Source organism: Arachis ipaensis, chromosome B08 (assembly GCF_000816755.2).
Source record: "Arachis ipaensis cultivar K30076 chromosome B08, Araip1.1, whole genome shotgun sequence".
In the NCBI taxonomy this organism is placed as follows: domain Eukaryota; kingdom Viridiplantae; phylum Streptophyta; class Magnoliopsida; order Fabales; family Fabaceae; genus Arachis; species Arachis ipaensis.
The window spans coordinates 48,927,671-48,938,522 of NC_029792.2; the positions used below are offsets into that span (position 1 = coordinate 48,927,671).

The 10,852-nt window shown below is 31.8% G+C and overlaps 1 long non-coding RNA gene across 1 annotated transcript; it reads left to right on the forward strand.

The window, feature by feature from the left end:
* Positions 378-2,561, forward strand: LOC110265897. Its single transcript, XR_002352420.1, has 3 exons — positions 378-423; positions 536-645; positions 2,452-2,561. It is a non-coding gene; the product is annotated as an uncharacterized LOC110265897 (long non-coding RNA).

The window sequence follows — 10,852 nt, forward strand, 5'->3', positions numbered from 1 at the left end:
CTTTGCTCATTTTTTGTACCCAGTAATTGCTTTGCTTCATCCATGGTAATTCAATTTGGTTCTTCAAATTTTAACACATTCCTTGTGATAACCATTCCCATTTCTGTTCCTATTCTACAATTGTGCACCTTTACTACTACCGTAATTGAAATTATTATTATTATTATTATTATTATTATTATTATTATTATTATTATTTGTTTAATTTTTAACCTTCTCTTCCAAAGTATGAAGTAGGATTCTGATTGCAAAATCGGCATGGTATTATTGTGTTGTGTTGTTGTTTCATTCTAAGCGCTACTATTTTGCATGTTTTTTCTAGATTCTTCTACAGCTAGATCCGTTTCTCAATGAACTCACCAGCATGTTCAAGCGAAGCACTAAGATGGGCTCTGTTTAGGTTACACTTAAAGATGTGTGTATGTTTGTATTAGTGTTGACTTTATAGTCTGATCAAATGCTTTAGGTTTTATTTTTTGCAAAGTTAGTTCTAACTCCTTATTCTTCTTGTTTATGTTCTTGGTGGGCCTTTTAGCATCCTTGAAGTCTCAAGCCGTTAGGAATAAAATGGCAACTGCTGGTGAAGCAATTGAGTATAGATGCCTTATCCATGCCACCAATGGGAAAAAGACAATCTCTACTTCGGTACGTGTGTATCTTATATATTATAAGCTTATCATTCTCATTTCTCAGTGTGCTTTTAGGAGATTCATGTTAATTGGTAATTTTTGAGTAGTGCAAATTTATATCATAGATAATCTTGTGACTAGTTATAGGCATAAAGTTCCTAGTCTAACTCCATCATGTGGCATGATATTCATCTCCCCCACTTGTAATGATTAAGGGCTCTCAGTTAGATCATACTGATTCTGAAATGGCGAAAGTGAAAGGAAGATAGTTGAAGCATCACTACTAGTGTTTCTTCATTCAGTTATTCTCTTTTATCCTTTCTTTTCATGATCTCTTAATGGGCATGGTTTATAGTCTCGTGTGTTTATAAATTACTCAAATTTTAAAACCCAATTCTTGTTTGATCATATTTACAGTCACAGAGATCTCAAATTTCATCTACCATAATTAATTTTAAACCCGTAAATTTATAGAAATAATAAGTCTCTCAAGAAATACTAAACAATATTTGATACCAAACTAACTCCCAAGAACAAAATAGTATTCAGCATGAATTGATCTAAACTAACTCAGTTGTATATGGCCTTATAAAAATTATCTGACACATTTGTTATAAATATGCCAATGTTTTCTGCATCAGTTCTTTTCACTATTAATAACTTTTTTTAAATTTGAAAAATGAGTCGGAGGTGCTGTTGTGCCGGAAATTTCTTACTTCTGAATCTTGTTTTATTCATTGCATTACTGCTTGCTTGTTTTTTTTACTAGAAACAAGTTGCTCTGCAAAATTTTAGGGACCAAGTTTAATGCACTCAAGTCAGGAATATCATATAGTAGTTGAAATATTGAGATCAAAGCATCGACAACAACTACAAATTTTGATGCCTAATGATTTCGGATTATAAGTTATATTAGGACTATGAACCATGCTAGGCGTAAAAAAAATTTAGCCACCAAATCAACCACTCATATAAAATGCATATTGGAACACAAAATACACTTTGAAAATGAGTTAAACAATATATGTATTTATACACAAATACATAGTAGTTGATTTTTGACATACATATAAAATTTTTGTAACATTATAAGTTATATTCCTTTATGTTGAAATGGCTGTAGAATCAAGTTAGGAACATATTTATAAGTGATGCTGTGTTATAGTCAGTAGGCTAATCACACTAGGCCTCCTCACTTACACACTAACATTATAGGATTTAATGACGTCATTTGATCCATGTAACCAACTCCATTTAGTGTGATAAGACTTTATTGTTGTTGTTGTTAACCAACCAATTCAACAATGTTAAACACAAGATACTTCATTCAAGTTACAGCATAAGCACACACACTCTTCACATTGCCTAAAACCCAATCCCATGTATTTAGTTAAAATTAAACACTGACTTTGCATCTATATGGTGTCCAGAAACAACTGCTTGTGGGGGCATCACGAGCGACTCTACTGGTGAGAAATTTGAAGAAAAAATCATTATGGTCCAGGATTTTGGAGGAGATAAGAAAACTAGTGTATTTATTGATTCTTGTATTTTATTATGATGGGAGCTCAAAATCTAAAATAGAGATTGAGAATTTGTTTATGCTACACTGTCCCGAATCCTTTGAATTATAATGACTTCCTTTTATTGTTTGGTAGTTTCATTTGGGTTGGTGTTTTCAATAGTGTAGTTTAACTCTTTATATTGTAATAATTTTCATCTTCTACAATAAAAACAGAATGGTCCATAGTCTTTTCAATCACTTTATATTGAGTATGTTTTATTTTTGTAGAAATATAAAATCTTATTGTAGACTCTTCAGGTAATGAAAAAGCTTGTAGACATTGTGCATTTTTTACATTTGGAGATACATGAAGCATTTGGCAGTGCTGGTGCTTTCAAGAACTACAAATAATTTATTATGAACATGTGACAGTATGGAATATCTCCTTAGGGTTCTAGTTTTTGCACTCAATTTCTGCTACCTATCCACTAGGGAAGACCATTATTAAAATGTGCATTTTACTTTTGGTATTTTGTTTCGGAGATGTCATTCTCGTGATTTGTTACTACTTTATTCTTGTGATATTTTAGCCATCTTTAGGTTGCTCTTATTTTTGTGTTTGTTTAGATGTAAAACATGTATGCGGTAAGAATCCTTATTAATCATTTTCATTTATTTTAATAACAAAGTTTACAAGAAAATCATGAAGTTAGATTTGATCATAATTGTGACAGGAAATGAAAGATCAAGGGGTGCTTTACAACTGATTTGTTATTACTTTACTTGTGATATTTTAGCCATTTTTAGCTTGCTCTTATTTTTGTATTTGTCTTGATTTAGAAGCAATATAATTGAGTAGCTTTATGACGCTAATTTTTTTTTAATGTAGTTTTGCAAATTGTGGGGGTTATAAATCTCCACAATATACATTTTTTTAACTGCTTTCAAAATTGCAACGGTTTACAAACCGCTGCAATATTTTTAAAAAAATCTATTAGCCAAATCGCGGCGGTTCAAAACTGCCGCAAAATCAATTATCTGATTTGCTGTTGTTGTGCCAGCGATTTTTCAAAACCGCCGCAAAATCAAATCTCCACCCCCTAATAGGCAACGTTTGTGGAACCGCTGAAATTTCGTTTCGCGGCGGTTTAATCTCTAAAATAACTGCCGCTATTCAGCATGTCTCTTGTAGTGCGAATGACTAATTCTTTTCCAATAGTTTTTTTTTCTTCCCTGTTTGCATGAAACATATATATGGCTTGTTAAAGATCATGCATGTGAAAGGATAGTGGATATCGGATATCATATATTTTGAGAATTTGAGACAATGCATGTGAAGCTTAAATGCTTATGATATCTCTTCAACCACTCCATTGGACCAACCTCATTATATGTCGACGGCCATGCCTTACATACAATTAACCAAATCAATATATATATAATACCCATCATAGTATTATGTATGTATTAAGTATTATTTGGATCGATCTGATGTGTATTATATATACATTATTATATAATCGAAAATTTTTGAGATTTGATGCTAAGCAAAATCATAATATATTTTTTCTATTGTAATATTTCATTGTTCTTCTTAATATTAGATGAAGAGTAATACCAAGAAGATAATACTCAAAATTATTTTATTTATTTTATCATTCATAAATGTATATATGTAATATTTGAAATTATATGTTTATCACATATAAAATTATTTATTTATTCTAACAATAACTGTAAAGTATAAAATTAAGAAATTTGGATTAATTTATACAGGGCGGAACTAGACAACACCTTTCTTTTAAGGGGCCAAAAGTTTTTAAGGAAATAAATATTTATGGCTAATAATTTTATGATGTATTTTTAAATACTTTTAATTATTTTATAATAATACCAAACTGATTTAATATATTTATTATTGATTATATTTTAGGAAATAATAATGACGTAACACATCATATGATGTTGTTCTCAAATGAAATTTTGCATGATGAATTGATACAAAGTGTCTGGTTATGATTTGTTCTCACTTGCAAAATTAATGAATCGGAGGCCCAAACTCTCATTCTCAAGCTTGTTTATCTGTACGGACTAAGGGACATTGAAGCCACAATTACAAAGTAATCACCTGCACGCGAACTCATCGATGCAAATATTTTCTATCCTTTATTTTTATATGTTTGGGATACACATTATATTCGTCTTGCTATTTTGTAAATTCACGTGACTAATATTTCATAATTACCGAATCAATAGGGAGGAATAGCAATTAATTAAGTACAACTAAGTCAACGGGAAATCATTATTTTGAGAAGCTGGCAAGAAGCAACAAGCAAGACTGCCGGCGTGCAATGCTGACCCGACCGTGATCATTATATTTAAAAAATAGATTTGGATCTTTTAAATTTTGTATTTTATTTGAAAGAATGAAATATGATCTCTCACTTTTATATATTTTTTTTAGTTCAACCTATAAAATAAATTTATTAAATTGTGAAAGATCACATTTTACTCTCTTAAACGAAAATATGTCTAAAATAAGCACAACAATTATGTCCTTATTATTGAATATGCCACATTATATAAACCATTAGATTTTATTAAATGAAATCAAAGACTAATATAAAAAAAAGTATTGATGAACTCTAATAAATACAGAATATATAAATTGATTTTTATTATTATTATTATTATTATTATTATTATTATTATTATTATTATTATTATTTTTTAACCTTATGTATTACTATCTTAACTTATCCTATGTTCTTTGAATAACACTATTACCTAATAATATTTAACCCATCATTCTTCATGACCGAAAGCCTAGGAAAACTAAATGAGATCAAGCCAAACGTGGCTTGTGTACCAATACATATATATATAAAGGTGACACCTAATCACCCTTTCTTTGTCCAAATCATCATCAAATCCATTAAGCGTGTTCATTATGCAATAACCGAACTTGCATGTATCCAAACAAGAAGAGAGAGTGGCCGAAGTTCATGTGAAAACCGTGAGTTCCTTTTAATTTTCATTTTCGATTTTTTTTTATCCATAATTCTAATAAAAAATCTAATCCAATGAAAGTGTTCGTATCTTCCTCTTCTACGTGTTGGTGTCATTTTTGTTCGGTGAAAGTTGATGGTGGCATAGCTCTTCTTCCCCTTGAGTTCGACCAATTGGAGTTCTAGGAAGTACAGACGATCTCTGACATTTTTTTCTTCAGCAATTCGGTCAGAAAATTTCTCTAAAGCTTTCGTTGATTTTGATTTCATACAGAGGTAGGAAATTTTATTTTTAAATTAACTGTTTTAAACTATGAATGCCATGGAAGTCTAGTGGGTATTTGTAAATAATTTATGATTGTTTGGAATAACTGAATGATGAATTTGAGTTATTAGAAATGATTGAAAAGAGGTTGAAAATGGTTCAGTTGTAACCCGAAAAGGGTGGCTAAGCCCGAGTTTTAGGGGAAGTGCTGCCGAAATTTTATAAAATCTGAGGTTTTATTTGAAAAGTTATTTTAAAAGATTTGATTTTTAGAAAATTAAATTATTTTAGATTTATTTAGTTGAGAAAAGGTGTATTCTATTTTCAAACTCGATTTATTAAGAAAAACATAATGTTTTAAATTCAATTTTGTAAGGAGAGATTTTGTTTTAAGTGTTGTCTTGAGCTCGGTTTTTTAAGAAAAGGAATCTCTGTCACAGGAGAGTAGAGAACAAGGATTTAAAGGATATATTAACTTAAAGAGATTGTCTGCCACAGGAGAACAGATGTGATATTGTTTGCGCCTTAGTGCCAAATGTAAAGTGGGGACGCCCACACACTGAGAACTGTTTTCCAGATGTACGCTTATTGATTTGGAGAGTCACACTGTATGCAGCCTAGCTGTACGACTTATAAGCACAATGTATGCATCTGGAAAGCCATATCTGGGACTTGTGCCCGGGTAATGTCGGGAGCGGGTAAGCAACCGACACATGAGCTCATGGCCTGCATTAGGAATAGACATGCATCATGTTGTTTGCATATTTGTATTTCGTTGTGTTTGCTTGTATTACTTCTCTGTGATTGTGCTGTTTGACTTGTTTGTATATTGGTTTGAATCCCTTACTTGTGCTATTAGTTCACGGATGTATTGAGGTGAGATGTTGTGGTTGAAAAATGATTATGTAGCTGAGAGATGGTTAGTATGACTAATTTTGTGATTAAAATCTGTTTTGAGTTTAAAATTTTAGAGAAAAGTAATTAATTATCTAAAGTAGAAATAAAAGTATTTTCAAAGGTTTAACAAAATAGTTTTACTAAGTAAGGTAATTATTTGTCTTAAATCCATTACTTTTACGGCATTTCCATTCCCTACTAAGAACGTGTGGTTTGTTCTCACCCCAAAATCTTCCACCCTTTCAGTGACACAGGTTCAGAGATTCAATAAGAAGATGCAGACGACTAGTAGATTTACTTGTGATTCCTGTTGTTTTTATAGAGTTACCTCGCCCTTGTTGCTTCAGGGTTTTTATTTTATCCAGAGGGATAGGTATTGTATTTGAGTTTTACATTGAATTTAATTGTATAGCATCTATTATTATTAATAATTATGTGATTATTATTATTTGAAGATCTTTTGTTATATAATTTTAATTACTAAAATCTATTTTCTGAAATTTTCTTAAAAACAGAAACGTGATATCGACGTAAAGGCTCAATATTAAACAGATAAATAGTAAATAAGAAAAATAGGTTAGTAACTCCTCACTTCTGGTACGGTCATGACGTGCTATAAGTTAGGATGTTACATTATGGTATCAGAGCAGTTCGTTCCCGTTAGAGCCTTGGGAATGGACTGACTATGCTTCACTGCATACTTTGAGTGTCTGTCATGCGGTAGGACTTGTCTTAATGACAAGAGTTTGAGTTTTATATGCATGACTATCTATTGATTAATGCTGTTAGTCGACTGTTGCATCTCTCATGGTATTAGGTCTGGCCAACTTAATACTGATGATTTGTGCATACGGAAACACTAATGGATTGTCATAGACGAAATAGAATTAATAAGTGATGCGAATTACGGGTTTTGGGAATGTTAGAAGTTGCATATCAGGATTGCTCGGTTACGTATCTTCTTCTTCCATGGTTTATCTTGAAGTTTTGTTTGGGGTTTCTTCCTTAGAAAGTGAACTAATTATTTCCCAATCTTGTTCCTTGTTCATATGTTATTTTCATTTGATCTTAACTGCATATGTTTACTTGAATTTCCTGACATATCTGCTTTTCTTAAGATGCGGTTTGGTTCTTTTGCTTCATGTCTTGCATCTTATGTATATCTCATTCCGATTGAATTTGGTTCTTTTGAAGTTCTTGTTTTGAACCTTACATTTTAAATTATTCCCTGTTTGATAGAATTCTTAAATATTCTCTTGAATTTCCGTGAACCCCGTCCATAAATTTTGTTCTTCTCTTCCTAAGTTTGATATCTTTTTAGGTAACTCAAGCTTGTTTTAGAGTAATGTGCGATTCTTCCTTGTGCTGTTTAAACTCTTCTTCTTGGCTCATGTATTCTCTGATGTAACTTTGGACTTATTGATGCATCAAAGAGAAACGTAGAAATCTTGGTGAACATTGTCCTTATTGCTTGTCCTTTCTCTAAGGTCTTGTATCCTTTTGAGTGACTTGAGACTTGTTTTGGTGACACGTGCGATCATTAGATATGGCAAGCGATATGTTAGTTCTTTAGGATACGTTGTGCGGACGCAGAAGGTGGAGTTTGTAAGTGTGTGACGTCACAGGATGTTGAGGAGCTTGATTCTTGCGAAGGAGTTTTATTGATGTTAGACTTGTGCGTGTTAGTAAGTTGCGGAGTGTTTGATGAGGTTGAGAATTCGCGGAGAATCTGTTTAATATAGTATGGTTGGGAATGGTGAAGTTACGTCATGTTGAAGTTTAGGCAGCTGAAGCTCTAAAGTTGGTATGAGTTCAGTGTGCAAACAATATACCCATCATTCTAATACCAGCCTGCCTTGTAACCTTTCTGCATCGGGCCTATCTTGTGTCTTCCGCTTTGCGCCATACTTTTTCCCTATATTTTTAAGCTATAAGAATATTCTGGATTTGAAAACTGTATAAGTATGTTGAGACCTTAAAGCTTCTTCCTTATATGTTACATTTTATATATGTCAAAATATTTTGCTTTTTTTCCTACTGTGTTCAAAAGTAAAGCTAGTTTGAACTTCTTTTATCTTATGTAAATTTTCGAAGACGAAAATTTTTATAAGTGAAGTAGGATGTATGACGTATGACTATTATTTTTTAACCTTATGTATTACTATCTTAACTTATCCTATGTTCTTTGAATAACACTATTACCTAATAATATTTAACCCATCATTCTTCATGACCGAAAGCCTAGGAAAACTAAATGAGATCAAGCAAAACGTGGCTTGTGTACCAATACATATATATATAAAGGTGACACCTAATCACCCTTTTTTTGTCCAAATCATCATCAAATCCATTAAGCATGTTCATTATGCAATAACCGAACTTGCATGTATCCAAACAAGAAGAGAGAGTGGCCGAAGTTCATGTGAAAACCGTGAGTTCCTTTTAATTTTCATCTTCGATTCTTTTTTATCCATAATTCTAATAAAAAATTTAATCCGATGAAAGTGTTCGTATCTTCCTCCTCTACGTGTTGGTGTCATTTTTGTTCGGTAAAAATTAACAGTGGCATAGCTCTTCTTCCCCTTAAGTTCGACCAATTGGAGTTCTAAGAAGCACAGACGATTTCTGGCATTTTCTTCTTCAACAATTCGGTCAAAAAGTTTTTCTAAAGCTTTCGTTGATTTTGATTTCATACAGAGGTAGGAGATTTTATTTTTAAATTAACTGTTTTAAACTATGAATGCCACGGAAGTCTAGTGGGTATTTATAAATAATTTATGATTGTTTGGAATAACTGAATGATAAATTTGAGTTATTAGAAATGATTGAAAAGAGGTTGAAAATGGTTCAGTTAGAACCCGAAAAGAGTGGCTAAGCCCGAGTTTTAGGGGAAGTGCTGCCGAAATTTTATAAAATCTGAGGTTTTATTTGAAAAGTTATTTTAAAAGATTTGATTTTTAGAAAATTAAATTATTTGAGATTTATTTAGTTGAGAAAAGGTGTATTCTATTTTCAAACTCGATTTATTAAGAAAAACATAATGTTTTAAATTCAATTTTGTAAGGAGAGATTTTGTTTTAAGTGTTGTCTTGAGCTCGGTTTTTTAAGAAAAGGAATCTCTGTCACAGGAAAGTAGAGAACAAGGATTTAAAGGATATATTAACTTAAAGAGATTGTCTGCCACAGGAGAACAGATGTGATATTGTTTGGGCCTTAGTGCCAAATGTAAAGTGGGGACGCCCACACACTGAGAACTGTTTTCCAGATGTACGCTTGTTGATTTGAAGAGTCACACTGTATGCAGCCTAGCCGTATGACTTATAAGCACACTGTATGCATCTGAAAAGTCATATCTGGGACTTGTGCCCGGGTAATGTCGGGAGCGGGTAGGCAATCGATACATGAGCTCATGGCCTGCATTAGGAATAGACATGCATCATGTTGTTTGCACATTTGTATTTCGTTGTGTTTGCTTGTATTACTTCTCTGTGATTGTGCTGTTTGACTTGTTTGTATGTTGGTTTGAATCCCTTACTTGTGCTATTAGTTCACGGATGTATTGAGGTGAGATGTTGTGGTTGAAAAATGATTATGTAGCTGAGAGATGGTTAGTATGACTAATTTTGTGATTAAAATCTGTTTTGAGTTTAGAAATTTAGAGAAAATTAATTAATTATCTAAAGTAGAAATAAAAGTATTTTCAAAGGTTTAACGAAATAGTTTTACTAAGTAAGGTAATTATTTGCCTTAAATCCATTACTTTTACGGCATTTCCATTCCCTACTAAGAACGTGTGGTTTGTTCTCACCCCAAAATCTTCCACCCTTTCAGTGACACAGGTTCAGAGATTCAATAAGAAGATGCAGACGACTAGTAGATTTACTTGTGATTCCTGTTGTTTTTATAGAGTTCCCTCGCCCTTGTTGCTTCAGGGTTTTTATTTTATCCAGAGGGATAGGTATTGTATTTGAGTTTTACATTGAATTTAATTGTATAGCATCTATTATTAATAATTATGTGATTATTATTATTTGAAGATCTTTTGTTATGTAATTTTAATTACTAAAATCTATTTTCTGGAATTTTCTTAAAAACAGAAACGCGATATCGACGTAAAGGCTCAATATTAAACAGATAAATAGTAAATAAGAAAAATAGGTTAGTAACTCCTCACTTCTGGTACGGTCATGACGTGCTATAAGTTAGGTTGTTACAGGGACTCTCTAACTCATTAGTACCATCCATTGGTGTTCATGGATCTGATTCGCATATCTGCGGTGTTTATCCAAATCTGATTTAAAAATTATGAATATAGATCTGATCCACAAGGCTATCGGATCTGATTCAATCCGATTCGCACACTAATAAGATCGGATTGTGGATTTGTGTAGGTATTCGCATATTCGATCCGCATATCCGCGTATCTGCAAAAATAAAAAAAAATATTCTTTTTATATTTTATTTCAACTAATAATTATCATATATGTTGTATTATTTTAATTTATTATTTAAAAAAAGTATATTTAATATTATTTTAAGAGTAAACATA